Here is a 14415-nt window from a genome sequence, read left to right on the forward strand (position 1 = left end):
CACCGTTGTCAGATTCAACAAATACACTCCGTACTTCTGAAGACCTGTAGCCTTCACAAAGTGCAGAGCGCAAATTGTTTTTGCCATTTTTAACCATTAAAATTAAAGTTCAATTCTTCATTCAAATTTTCTACTTGTATAAGAAAAGAATGACACACTTTATATTGTTGAGTTTGGTATAAGCATATTAAAGTGTAAAGTACATTATTAACTAATAGTTTCATAGAATGAACTGACCTCAGATGCTATGGCATGTGGCATTTACAATGTGGATGAAATACTATCTTAGCCTCTGAATGACTGCTTTCTTGGGTTGGAATTTATCACAGCAATGGCCCAACTTCTCTAAAAGAAAAAAAAAACAGTATTTTTTTTTTTTTAAGATGCATCATTGTGAAGCAAAAAATATCAGCTACAATGATGCAGTTATATTACAGCAATAATGAGGAAAGCAGAATTACTGTTGAGCTGGAAGTCTTTGAAAGTAATAGTTAAATAGTTATTCATTACAGTGAACAGTACATGAGATGTAATAAACATGAAAATTTTACTGAAGTAATTTTCTCTTCATTATGGAAACATTTCTGACAATATTGAAAAGCAATGCAAAGGGAAAAAAAAATCCTGTTTAGCTTTAAAGAATTGTTTGAAAAAGTAATGGATAGAGAAGTTCTACCAGCCAGAAATCTAAACAATTATTTACCTACCAAGAAATCCCAGCATTTAATTAAATAGGACAACAACCCAAACCAAAGGTGACATACAAGCAAAGAGAAATGTTTGGGTTATATAGAATAGTGGGGACCAAAACAAAGCATAAAAATGAGTGTAGTTAATTTTTGGATGATGGAACCTGGGTCTCCTGCATTGCAGGGAGATTCTTTACCATCTGAGCCACCAGGGAAGCCCAAATACTATAGTGGTTAGCCATTCCCTTCTCCATAGGGTCTGCCTGACCCAGGGATTGAACCCAGGTCTCTTGCATTGCAGTCAGATTCTTTACTGTCTTAGCCACCAGGAAAACCCTTCACATATACGTGTATGTATATACTCCACACAAACACATGAGCCCTAGTCCTTGAAAACATATTATTTAACAATTTTTAATTGAGAAACAAGTTTGCTTTTATGTTTTAATTAGTTATGTCAGAGTCTCCTCTGACTTATCCAGAGATATAAATATAAAAGTACTAGCAAATTACTGAAAGTAAGTACTATAAAAATATACACACGCAAAACATGCCATGAAAGGATATATACACTGTTTTATAGTTCCCTTTGTAAACCCACATGACATGGGGTGATGATATACACCCTATAAATTTGGTTTGTTTAATTCCCAGCTATCATTGGTTTGCCATCTGGCTTCTCACTTGACATAGACATTGACTTACAACAATCCTGACAGTTAAACTCACTGAACTAATAGGTACATTGCAAGAAGCACAAGAATAATAAATACAAATGACTTGGGAATTACATAGAAATGTTTAGAATGAATCTTAGAATAATAACATAGTTGACAGAAAACTGAGTTGCAAAAACAATGTATTTTTCCTGATTAAAACTGAAAAATCAAATTTACTACATACAAAACAATATAAACAGGATCGGAGTATCCTTGGACTGTCACAGGCTACATTTCTTTATATTTTTCTATTCAAAGTAATTTGGTGGTGCTATGTAAAATTTTCAATGTTAGTATCTTGAAGTAAATTCCTTCACACTTTATTTATGAAATTATTTTGTTACTTATAGTTGCATGATTTCAACAAAAGTCAGTATTTTAAAATTTTATTTTTTCAAATATATTTGCCTACATGATATTTTGAATAACAGCAAACACATTCATAAGATTGGATATGTCCTTATTCAGCAGAACTAAATACATATTGTCTGATCAAATGTAGTACAGATTCTCAAAAACAAAGACTCCAATTATAGCAAACCAAATCATATTCTTGTCTGTATTCCTGTTTCTGTTGCACTTAAACATTAACCATGTTAAAACGAAACCGAGAGGGCTGTAACAATTTTTGTTGTTCTGCTAGCACATGTTTGATTTCCTTAACAGGTAAATAGCATAGTGAATTACATGGATCCTCTTAATGCCAAGTCAAAGACAATTGCTTTTCAGTACCAAATTATCTTCTATATCTGAATTGAAAACTCAATATAAGCAAGCATAGCATTCTAAAAAAGATTGATAAAGCAAAATTCAATTAGTTAGATTTATCTCAGCTCCTTCTTCCTTGCGGCTAGGTCTTTATAAACTTCATAACTTGTGAAACTTAAAACTTTTACAGAGTAGTCATAATGTTACAGACTACTGTAAAATAAGAATACTGAGACAAGGTCAGGATTTTGATATAAAACTGAAACTATAAAACTTCCGGTAGTTTTATTTTACAAAATAGCTGGACTAATTTAGCTATTTTACTAAGAATATTTTCATTTCTATTTCATCTAGCTTATCTCCTATAAGCATAATGGAAAGTCATGTGGTGGGGTAAATAAATGCCTGCTTACAAGGGTAGAAAAATAGGATTTAATCGTCAAATGATGATACTATCACATCTTCCTGTCTTTTTTATTCCTGGAGATTTTTACCTTGACTTGGAAGTGTATACAACTACAGCTTGCTTTCCAACTATGTATTCCTTCAGTATACCTCTGAATAATCTTCATACATAATCTTAACATAAAATTCCAGACTTGAAAACCTATGTAGAGTGATTGTGACTTTGGTAATATGGTGAAATAGAAAATGTGGCTTCAATCTCTGACCCCAACCGACAAAAATTAACCCTGCTACAAATGTGGGATAAAATTTAAGAGGCATTCTCACTGTAAGAAAGGGAAATCCCCAAGCAAAGAACCAAAATAGAACTCCAAGGTGGATTATAGGAAAATGAGCTGGTAGTGGGACTGCAGAGAAAGCTTGGTTACTGTTTTTGGTAAGCTAAGCAAGGACTTAGTACTGAGACTCCCACGTAAAGCTGAGACACTCAGAGCCTCCATTCCTGTGAAGAAGGTGCACAAAGTCTGCCTAATTACACATGGAGATGATGAGGAAGATAGTGTGTCTACCTGGATGCTGGCCTGAAACAGTGGATCTTTATCTACCGGGCTTTTGGTTCATGTGTGCTCAGTCACTTCAGTCATGGCCGACTCTTTGTGACCCCATGAACTGTAGCCCACTAGGGTTCCCTGTCCATAGGATTCTCCAGGCAAGAATATTGGAGTAGTTTGCCATTTACTCCTCCAAGGAATCTGCCTGACCCAGGGATCAAACCCAAGTCTCCTGCACTGGAGGTAGAGTCTTTACTGCTGAGCCACCGGGGAAGCCCTTTGGTTCAGGGTATGGTAACCAAATGGTTCTGGAAACCCTACAATTAGAAACCTACACAAGGAAATAAGTGTTGACCCTGAAGACGGTTGTAGGCTTGGAGTTTTAGGCAAAAGCAAGTACAAAATCTCTTTGATCCTACAGGTTCCTTATAAATAAAAGCCTTACAGTCAAGCTCACAATCCAACAACAACAACAACAAAAAACACAGTCAAACAAAAATGTTTCATATAAGAGAATTACAGCCATGCCAAGCCAGTTGAACAGAACCTCAGAAATTTAGGTAATAAAACAAACTGGTAGATATTATGAAGATATGCTTCAAATTAAAAACACAATATAAAATCAAGTTATAAGAATAAAAGACAGACTTTTATAATAGGAATATTTGAAAAGAATTAAATATAAGTTTCAGAAATTAAAAATTGTCATTTAAACATTTAACACATTAAGCAATTGATTAGAAACAGGTGAACGAAAATTAGTAACCTGGAAGCTAGATGATAACTAATACCAACTGAGTGCTTACCAAGCCTACAAATGCTAAAGAAGTACTTGCTAGACTATGATTTTTTGTTGTTTGTTATTAATTTTATTGTTATTTTTGTAAGTATACTCAGTGCATTCTTGCTGGCTGGAATTTGGTAGTGACAAGCAGATTGGCTCTGTGAACTGTGCTCTCAACCACTCTGCTGTACTGCCCTTGAGGAAAATGTCTAGAATTTGGCATAGAGTCATAACTATGAAAAGGATTAAAAGATGTGGAGAATGAAATTTGAAAGTCTAATATGTGACTCTCATCACTCTTCCCTGACACTCTTGTGAGACACACACACTCTTGAATTTCTGGCTTCTTACTGCCTACAGCATGTCACTCCCTTATGCTGGCTTCTGCTCATGGCTCTGTCTCTGAGCTCAGCAGTGCCATACCCAGCGCTCAGTCTGCAGACTTTTTTCTTCCCTGGATTACTCACATGATGATCTCATACAGTCTCAGCTGTAAACATCTCCAGGCTGTTAATTCCCAATTTCTATCTTACCTATACATATAAGATGTACACAGCTGACTGAGCAGTACCCCAAATTAACATGTGCAGAACGGATATGATTGCCCACCCCCACCCCCAGTCTAGCTCTAAAAGTGTTTCTCGTCATAGTTCTTTCCATTTCTTTAAGTCATTTCTTCTCTTTCTCTAATAGTTAGGATTTCCCTAGTGGCTGTTACAGTAAAGAGTTTGCCAGGAACACAGGAGACATGGTTTCAATCGCTGGGTTGGAAAGATTTCTGGAGAAAGGAATGACGACTCACTCCAATATTCTTGCCTGGAGAATTCCATGGACAGCGGAGCCTGTTGGGCTATACAGTCCATGGGACTGCAAAAGAGTCAGACATTACTGAGTGACTAACACTAACCCATCAAAACACCCTCTTGGCCTAAGGGTTAAACACTGCTTACTACCTACACCATTAACCTACATGATTCTCCTGGATAATTGAAACAGTCTCCTCACTGATCCCCTTCAGTCTATTCTGAAATATTGAAGCCTGTATGATCCTATTTAAATATCAGTCAAATGATGTTGCATGTCTGCTCAAAGTTCTCTAATGGCTTCCTAATTGACTCTGAGAAATAAAAGTGTGTAAGGTGGTAAATATCAGGCTGCCATCAATGGTGTTTCCACTCTTCTCCGTTTTCACTGTGCTACAGTCACACAGGTCTCCTCTAATAATCTAAGCAAGCCCCTACCTCAGCCTGTTTGCACAGGTTCTCTCTCTGCATGGAACATTCTCCCCATGGATACCCACAAGGCATTTTGCTTTACCTCCTTTTTCATTCTGTTTGCCCAGCTATTACCTTTCCTCACCACTGTAAGCGACTTATCATTTTCTCTACCTGCTTTATGTTTCTTTATTTTAAAATTTTCTCCTTAGTACTCACTGCTGCTGCTGCTAAGTCGCTTCAGTCGTGTCCGACTCTGTGCGACCCCACAGACGGCAGCCCACCAGGCTCCCCCATCCCTGGGATTCTCCAGGCAAAAAATACTGGAGTGGGTTGCCATTTTCTTCTCCAGTGCATGAAAGTGAAAAGTGAAAGTGAAGTCGCTCAGTCGTGTCCGACTCTTAGCGACCCCATGGACTGCAGCCCATCAGGCTCCTCCATCCATGGGACTTTACAGGCAAGAGTACTGGAGTGGGGTGCCATTGTCTTCTCCTTAGTACTCACTACGTACATAAAACAAAAAAAAACATTTTTTTTGTCAATTGAAAAAAAAATGACATTTTAAAAAATTTTGTCTCTGTCTCCTCGAAGGTAAACTCCACATGTCACTGTTGAGTCGCCAATACCTAGAAGAAGAAGAGGTCCTGAAGAAGATCTTAAAGCCATGACGAGGCTGCGTGAGCAGGTAGTTTGCACCCCCAGTGCAAGTACTTACCCCTGTTTTATTGCCAGGTCTTTATCAAACCTTATCAATGGCTTCCAAGTTCCCATGACTGGGTAATGAAGAAAATGATTATACCTATCCTCTAGATGGTGATATATGATATGATATCACCAAACTAAAATGGAAGTCTGTCGCATTAAACTCTTCATTGAATGGTTAGTGGGAAGAGAAATCTTTGCAGTGGGTAGAATTTGGGCCAGTGCACCTGACTGTCCACTCTGTCTGTACTGATCTGTACTTATTTGTGGATCACAAATGGTGGTTGAGTGGTGAGGAACTTATATGAAATGTTTAGGGAATTGGAATAAAGGGCTACAAGCCCCTGAAACCTCTGAGGTCTTCCGGTCTACCAGATTCTTCCCTCCAATAGGCAGTCCTGACTAAAATTTGTGTGCAATTCTGGGAGGACCTAGGAAGGAATTGGGAACCTGCTTCCAACCATGTTGATTCCTCTATCATAATCCTTTGCATGGCTTCTGCTAGGTTAATAATAACAACAACAATCTTGACCCCCCTGAAGTTTTCCTTCTCATAGCCTTTGTAATCTAGTTGGCCCCCACAGGCATGGCATTGCTTGTTTTATGTGCTGTGTGTTGGAAGTATTTCAGAACTAAAATTTAGGTATTTATAAACAGAAAACCTATATTTCAAAAGTGGTATAGTGGTCCAATGTAGGTAGTTTCTAGACAAAATAGTTAAGAGAGTTTTTTCACTCTAGTTTATATTTTCTAAATCTTCAAGACCTCCAGCATCTTTTACTTTAATGTTTTTAATTAACCACAACCCCACTATGACATCTTATCCAGATTTTCCCACCTTTCTATGACTTTTATTTTTATAACTCTTATTCCTGATACCTAACATGTATAACATATGTGGCTCTTACTCCCTAATATTTAACATTTCCTCAAGTTTTCACAATTACACCCTCATGAATATATAGAAGATTCCTATTCCCTTTAATCCTAGGGATTACAAAAGAGGATGCTGTTGATTCTAATATATTAGTTCTCTGTCAAATTCTTTTTTATAAAATGAGGAACTTCTTTTTACCAGAAAGATTAACTTTGGTCAACAGAAAGCCAAAAGTAATTACAATTTTTGTCTTTCCTCTTTTCCTTTTCCCCTCTCTTCCAACTCCTTCCTGCCTCACAGTTCTATCTTCCTAATTTTTTTTAATCATAAGGAAACGTTTCTCTCACTTTGAAAGATTTTTATAAAGTTAGCAATTAATTATATTACTTAGTTTTTTGTATACAACATGATTATGTCTTGCTTAGACATTCAGAGCCTCTGATTTTTCATAGTCTTATTTCTTCTTTTTATACTAACTGTGGAGGATTTTGACTAAATTGTTGCTCAACAGTATTAAATTTCAAGACAACAAGCATAGACAGATCATAAAATTTTTAAAATTAGCTTATTTGAATATTAAAATTTAAATAAAACCATAAGTAAAAGGCAAGATAATTTTGATATTTAAATATGGCAAGTTAATAAGATTCAACCAATAATGAGAGCTGCATGTTGACAGTTCCTTGTTGAAATATAAGTATTTGTGTTCCAACTGCAACTGTGGATTTTTTTTAAAGTAACACTTTTATATTTTTAAAGTTTGTATTATCCAGATAAATAGGTAAATTTTAATTTATTAGCCATATTTCTCCAGGATTTTACTGTTTCAGGTATCCTTGCAACTCCATATAGTAAACAGGACTTCACTTCTAAAGTATTTCAAACCACAGAAAGAGAGTATTCTATTATGTAAATTAATTTCATTTTTTCTTTTTTGGAAGAGCAGAATATATTTCTGCAATTGAAATACTCATTCTAACTTTTTAAAAAATGTCCTAATTTAAAAAAAAAAAAGCTAAATATGGAAAGGTGTTGAACCTCACTTTCCAACTAGATATTTGAGATGTTTTGAAAGATAAGAACTGGTTGGTTATAAATATTCATATGGTTAGACCTAGTATACCAAAAGATAATTATGAAGAATAACTTATGAAAAATGGCCATTCCAATGATTTTACTGCTTTTTAGATGACATGTAAAACTTAGTTGTGCAGCCAATTAGGTGCTATCTCTCTGTTCCTAGTCCCTCCATTTGTGATAACTATCTGTATTTTAATAATCAAAGTTCAAGATGGGTTCTGGTTCACGATGGCGACATAGCAGAATTCTGGACTCTCCTCCTGCCATGAACACACCAAATCTGTAAGTATGTAACAGTTTCCTCAGAAAAAACTTAAAAACTGGCTGAGCAACTCCTATACTTCAGGCAAATGAAAACAAACAAAAAAAGCCCACACTGAAGTGGGTAAGAGAAGCTGGAATACAATCTCACCATGAATTCCTCACCCCAAGTACTGAGACCTACAATCAAGAGGGCACTTAAAACCTGGAGGTTCTCCTTAAGGAATAAAGGCTTTGAACCACACAGTGAGTGCTCCAGATTTTAAGACCTGCTCATAAAAGATAAGATTCCAAAACATCTAGCTTTGAAATCAATGAGACTCATATCCATGAAAGCAACAATGCCATACTGAAGTGAGAAATGCTTCGTAAAGGGCTCATGTACAAACTCACCCATCTCAGGGCTCAGTGCAGAGGCAGTCAATCTAGAGATGTCCAGATTAGGTGAAAGAGGTTGATTTGCTAATCCTAGAGTTTCAGGCTGAGAAGAAGGAATCTAATTTAGTGCATATCTAGGGACCTGCTACCTGGCAGGCACCGTCTTTCACTCTCCCTCTGTCTCATTCCAGCCAGGGGGCACCATCTAGCCCCTCTCCCCCTCAACAGTGGGTGCCATTTATATGCTTTACCTCTGCCTTGCTCCAGCCAGTGGATTCCACCTTCTTTTTTCTTCACTTTCCTCCCTGTGGGTGTTATCTATACACTCTTCCTGTGCCTTGCTCCACCCAGGGATTGCCATGGTCAGGTACCCTCTCTGCCACACTCTTAGCACCATTACCACCTAGATGGGAGCTTTTACGTGTATCCGGTTCTTATATCAGGTGTGCCAGTTTTTAGGGTTGCCACTCAGAGGCCAGGGTGGCTAGTGATCCTAGGTCCCATGATAGTGGAGCAATCAGAGGGACAATTCTTGGCAGACTGCCTCCAAGAGCACTGCACAGAGAGCAAAGAAACATACCCTCTGTCTTTCTGTGAAAGGAGTCTATTTGCTTGTGCAGGAACATTGATATGAGAGGCAGCCTTTTAGTTTGGCACATCTAGAGCCCTATGGTGGCACTCTCAGGTAAAGGAGGTTGTTGGGTGAAATCTCAGTACTGTGCCTCTGCCTCACTCCAGATCACTGGTATCATCCAGAAAGAAAAGGATATCCCTTTCTCTGACACCCCAGTTACTGTCTGTGGCTAGAGGACATCTGTATATCACCTGGCTCTGGTGGCCAGTGGGTCTTATGTTCGTGGTTCCCACTGGACCGTAACCAATGGAGAAAGAAAAATTCAAATGGTTACTATCCACATGGCACAGAAAAAGGCAACAGAGCCGGGAGTTTAGTCACTCTTAGCTTATCATCGCAGTTAGAGTCTGAGAGACAGATTCTAATTGAACATACATGTAAGGGCCAACTCTAATCCTCTCCAGGGACCTTGAAGATAGTTCCAGAGCAGCTGTACCTCCCAGAGGGGAGCTCTTACAGTGTCTGATGCACTGGTTTCTGTGGCTGCCAACCAAGGGATGCCATGCAATCATCTGTCTCTGGTGGCCAGGGGAGATTTTGTCCTGGGTTCCATGGGACTATAATAATCAGAGAGACAGTTCTTGACAGGCTACATTCTCTGTGACAGTGTACAAACAGCAGACTGAAACACACCCAAAGTCTTTCTGTTCTTATTTGGAGTTTTAGCCTGAGACACAGGCTTCAGGTGTGGGACACATCTAGTGATCTATGGAGCTACTATCAGTTAACATAGAATAGTGGATGTTATCTTTGCACTTTCCTTTTACTCTGCTACAGCTCACAGGTATCTCCTGGGAAGGAGCTTAAATACATACCTGGAGCCCCCATTTTCATGACTACTACTAACCAGGCAGCACCCTGAACTGCATGGCTCTGGTAGTGGTACTTGCAGTCCCGTAGGTCTGCATACCTTAATAGTGGCTGCCTGGCTGCCAATCAGCCTGAATCTAGGTGCTTAATGAGATGCTCCCCTCTGGGACAATGGGAAGTCTTGCACAACTTCAACTACTGGAAGTCATTAAAGATAAAATAGACTGCATTGGTAATCATACAAGTTTGAGAGAAAAAAGTGAGGGCATGATAGAACAACAAGATCCATCCCTACACAAAGCCACTCTTTCAAGACTGGGAGAGGCAGCTATTTTATCTAATGCATGAAGACCAATGTAGAAAGTCAAAAAGAAATGAATGAAACAGAGGTAAGTTAATACCCCATAAAGATTTCAACAGAACGGTCAACTAATTAATGGTCAACTAACAGTTCAACTAACTCTAGAAAAGAACAGATGACCACAGTGAGATCATCAGCAGAGAGACAGAAAATATAAGAAAACACCATATAGACATCACAGAACTGAAGAATATAATAAATAAACTGAAAAATATACTAGAAGGGTTCAATAGCACACCAGACAAAGCAGAAATAATGAATTTAAAGACAGGACACCAGAATTCACTTCAAGCAGCTAAAATGAAAAAAAGAAGAATGAAAAAGCACAGATAGATTAAGGAAATTGAGTAACAATATCAGATGAATTAATATTCACATTAAAAGGGTGAATATTCACAGGAAAAGACAGAAAGAAAGTGGCAGACAGACAGAAAGAAAATTTCTTGAAAAATTATTTCAAGAAATAATAGCTGGCAACTTCCCTAACATGGGGAGGGAAACAAACATTCAGATCCAGGAAGGACAGAGAATTCCAAATAAAGTTAACTCAAGAACCCACAAGCAAATCTAATACAGTTATGTTAAGTTTAAAAATAAAATAAAAAAAAAAAAAATTTTCTTCCAGAAAAAAAAAAATAAATAAATAAAAGCCATCCGAGTGGATGTAAAGTAAAAAAAAAATAAAATAAAATAAAATATATTTGGTTATTTAAAAAAAAAAAAAAGACATATTAGAAGTAAAATGTCAAACTTATGAGGATAATTTAAAAGTAAAAGAGAAAAGACAACTTGCTATATACAAAGGAACACCCATAAGATTATAAATTTAGTTTTCAGCAGGAATTTTGTGGCCCAGAGGTATGGCACAATAAATTCTAAGTGTTGGAAGAAAAAATATTCCAACCAGGAGTACTATACCTGGCAAAGTTATCATTCAGAGTTAAGTCAAGATAAAGACTTTTCCAGATAAGCAAAAATTAAAGGAATTTGTCACCACTAAACTTGCCTTACAAGAAATGTAAAAGGAACTTCTTTAAGTTAAAAAGAAGGCACAAGTTAGTATCAGAAAAACATACACAAGTACGAATATCACTGGTAAAGGTAACAGATTAATCATGTATAAAGCTAGAATAAGTGTGAAAAAGGTAAAGTAGTAAAAATAACTTACAATAATATGTTGAGGGATTATACATGACAAAATATGTAAATTGTGATGTCACAAACATAAAATATAGGTGGGAGAAGGAGGCTCAGAATGTGTTCAAACTTAAGGTATCAAGTTAAAATTGACTGTTATAAATACACATATTATTGGAAAGTCTCATGGTAACCATAAAGTAAAAACCTGTAGTAGATACTCACAGATAAAGAAGAGGGAATCTAAGCATACCCAAAGAGAAAGTCATCAAACCACAAAGGAAGTGAGCAAGAGAGGGAACAGAGAGGAGCTAAAAAACAGCCAGAAAGCAAAGAACAGAAAGGCCAAAAACACACATCTATAAATAATAACTTTTAATGTTAATGGACTAAGCTCTCCGGTCAAAATATGTAGAATGACTGACTGGGCAAGAAAATTAGACCGACCTATATGCTGCCTACAAGGGACTCACTTCAGATGTAAGGGCATGCACAAACTGAAAGTAGAGGGACAGAAAGATATTATACGCAAATACAAGCCCAAAGATAGTTGGGGTAGCTATACTATTATCAGACAAAATAACAGTAAGACAAAGACTTTAATAAGAGACAAAGAAAGTAATAACATAATGAAAAATGGGTCAATCCTACAAGAGGATGTAATGTTTGTAAATATTTATGCATCCAACTTAGGAGCACCTAAATATATAAAGCAAATATTGACAGATGTTGTGGCTCAAATGGTAAAGAATCTGCCTAAAATGCAGGGGACCTGGATTCAGTTCCTGGATCAGGAAGATACCCTGGAGAAGGGAAGGACTACCCACTCCAGTATTATTGCCCGGGGAATTCCATGGACAGAGGAGTATGGTGGGCTCACAGTCCATGGGATTGCAGAGTCAGACACAACTGAGTGACTTTCATTTTCATTTTTTCACTTCAAAGGGAGAAACACACATCAATATAATAATAATAGGGGGCTATGCTACCTGACTTCCATCTGTGGATGGATCATTGAGATAGAGTAACAATAAGGAAACATCAGCTTTAAATGACACATTAGAACAGATGCATTTAACAATATGTAATAACATTCCATCTAAAAGCAATGGAATACACATTCTTCTCATGTGCTTATGGAAAGTCCCCCACAATATATCATATAAGGCAATAAAACAAATCTTAACAAATTTAAGAAGTTTGAAATCTTATTAAAAAAAATCACTTACAAAATCCCAGAAAATTACAAAAAAAAAAAATAGAAATTAATGAGGTGATATTACACTTAATACCACAGAAATACAAAGGATCAAAAAAGACTACTATGAATGATTATATACCAACAAAATGGGCAATCTAAAATAAATGGATAAATCCCTAGAAACATAAAACCTATCAACTGAAACATGAAGAAACAAAATCTGAACAGAAAGTTCACTATGCATGTTGAATCAGAACAAAAAACCTCCCAATAAACAAAGTCAGGGCGAGACTGCATCACTTGTAAATTTTACCAAACATTCTAATAAGATTTAATACCTATACTTCTCAAATTCTTGCAAAAATAGAAAAGGAGGAAACCCTTCCAAACTCTTAGAAGGCCAGCATTATCATAATGCCAAGTCAGACAAGAATGCCAACAAGAAAAAAAAAAAAATACAGGCCAGTATCCCTGATGAATGCACATGCAAGAATCCCGGACAACAATTAGTGAAGCAAATTCAGTAATACATTAAAGGGATTGTTCACCATGATCAAATGGGATTCATTCCAGGAATGCAAGGGTGGTTCAACAAAGGCAAACCAATCAATGTGATACACTACATTAACAGAATGAAGGATACAATTATACAATCACCTTAATAGATGAGAAAAAGCACTTGACAAAATTCAACACTGATTTTATGATAAATCTATGAACAAAGTATAGAGGAAATGTACCACAATAAAATATAGGCCATTAATGACAAGATTACAGTTAATATCATACCCAACAATAAAAAGTTAAAAGCTTTTCCTCTGAGATCAAGAATAAGTGCCTACTCTTGCCACTTGTCTTCAACATCATATTGGAATGCAAAACTAGATAAATTAGGCAAGAAAAAGAAATAAAGGGCATCCAAATTGGAAAGGAAGAAGCAACATAGCCTCTATCTACTGGTGACATATTACTATAGCAAATACTAAAGACTCCACTAAAACTGTCAGAACTAATACACAAAGTCAGTAAAGTTGCAAGATTCAAAACTACACAAAAGTGATTGCATTACTCTACACTAATAAGTTATTATCAGAATGTGAAGTTAAGAAAACAATGCCATACTTACCTGGCAGGGGTGATACCATAGTCATGAAGCTGGTTTCCCCAGGGCAAAGCTCATCTACTGCACTCCAGATATGCTGGCCCCTGCGATTTCTCCAAGTGTGGGAAACTGGACTGCATAATTTGTTGTAGTGGAGGGACTGTATTGGTGTTTCCTGTGAAGGAAAAAAAAAAAGAAAAGTATCCTGTTACAATTGTGTCAAAAAGAGTAAAATACTCAGAATAGCTAACCAAGGAAGTGAAAGATCTCTACACTGACAACTATAAGATATTGATAAAGGAAAATTGAAGAATACACAAATAAATGGAAATATATTCCAGGTTTATGGATGAGAAAAATTAATATATTAAAATCTAATACAGTTATGTAAAGTTTAAAAATAAAATAAAATTAAAAAAAAAAAAAAAAAGAAAAAAAAAAAAAAAAAAAAAAAATAAATTGTCCATACCATTAAAAGCAACCTACATGTTCAATGCAATTTCTATCAAAATTCCAATGGCATTTTTCACATAAACAGAATAAATAATCCTAAAATTTATAAAGAATCACAAAAGATTGCAAAAAAGCCAAAGCAATCCTGAGGGGTGGAGGCGGGGTGGGGGAAACAAAGCCAGAAGCATTATACTCCCTGATTTCAAACTACATAACAAAGTTATAATAATCAGAACAATCACATTCCCATCAAATTTTAAAATTCATTTTTATTTTTTCCCAACCTGATAAGCAAAAAATTCTCAATATATTTTAATTTGCATTTACAAATAACTAAAAAAATAAAATA

The 14415-nt window shown here is 36.3% G+C and overlaps 1 long non-coding RNA gene and 1 other non-coding gene across 3 annotated transcripts in view; one reads left to right on the forward strand and one right to left on the reverse strand.

Moving 5' to 3' along the window:
* LOC129630394 (uncharacterized) overlaps positions 1 to 14415 on the reverse strand; it is a 200244-nt gene that overhangs the window by 82712 nt on the left and 103117 nt on the right. Inside the window, exons 2-3 of one of the 2 annotated variants that reach the window (XR_008703674.1) lie at positions 13638 to 13788; positions 4559 to 4723 (exon numbers count right to left, since the gene is read on the reverse strand). This is a non-coding gene — a long non-coding RNA (uncharacterized LOC129630394). Of the gene's footprint in view, positions 1 to 4558; positions 4724 to 13637; positions 13789 to 14415 lie in introns of those variants that run through there. The other variant, XR_008703675.1, reaches the window with a different exon arrangement.
* Positions 13630 to 13793, forward strand: LOC129630448 (U1 spliceosomal RNA). Its single transcript, XR_008703714.1, has one exon. It is a non-coding gene; the product is annotated as a U1 spliceosomal RNA (small nuclear RNA).

Source organism: Bubalus kerabau, chromosome 16 (assembly GCF_029407905.1).
Source record: "Bubalus kerabau isolate K-KA32 ecotype Philippines breed swamp buffalo chromosome 16, PCC_UOA_SB_1v2, whole genome shotgun sequence".
Classification (NCBI taxonomy): domain Eukaryota; kingdom Metazoa; phylum Chordata; class Mammalia; order Artiodactyla; family Bovidae; genus Bubalus; species Bubalus kerabau.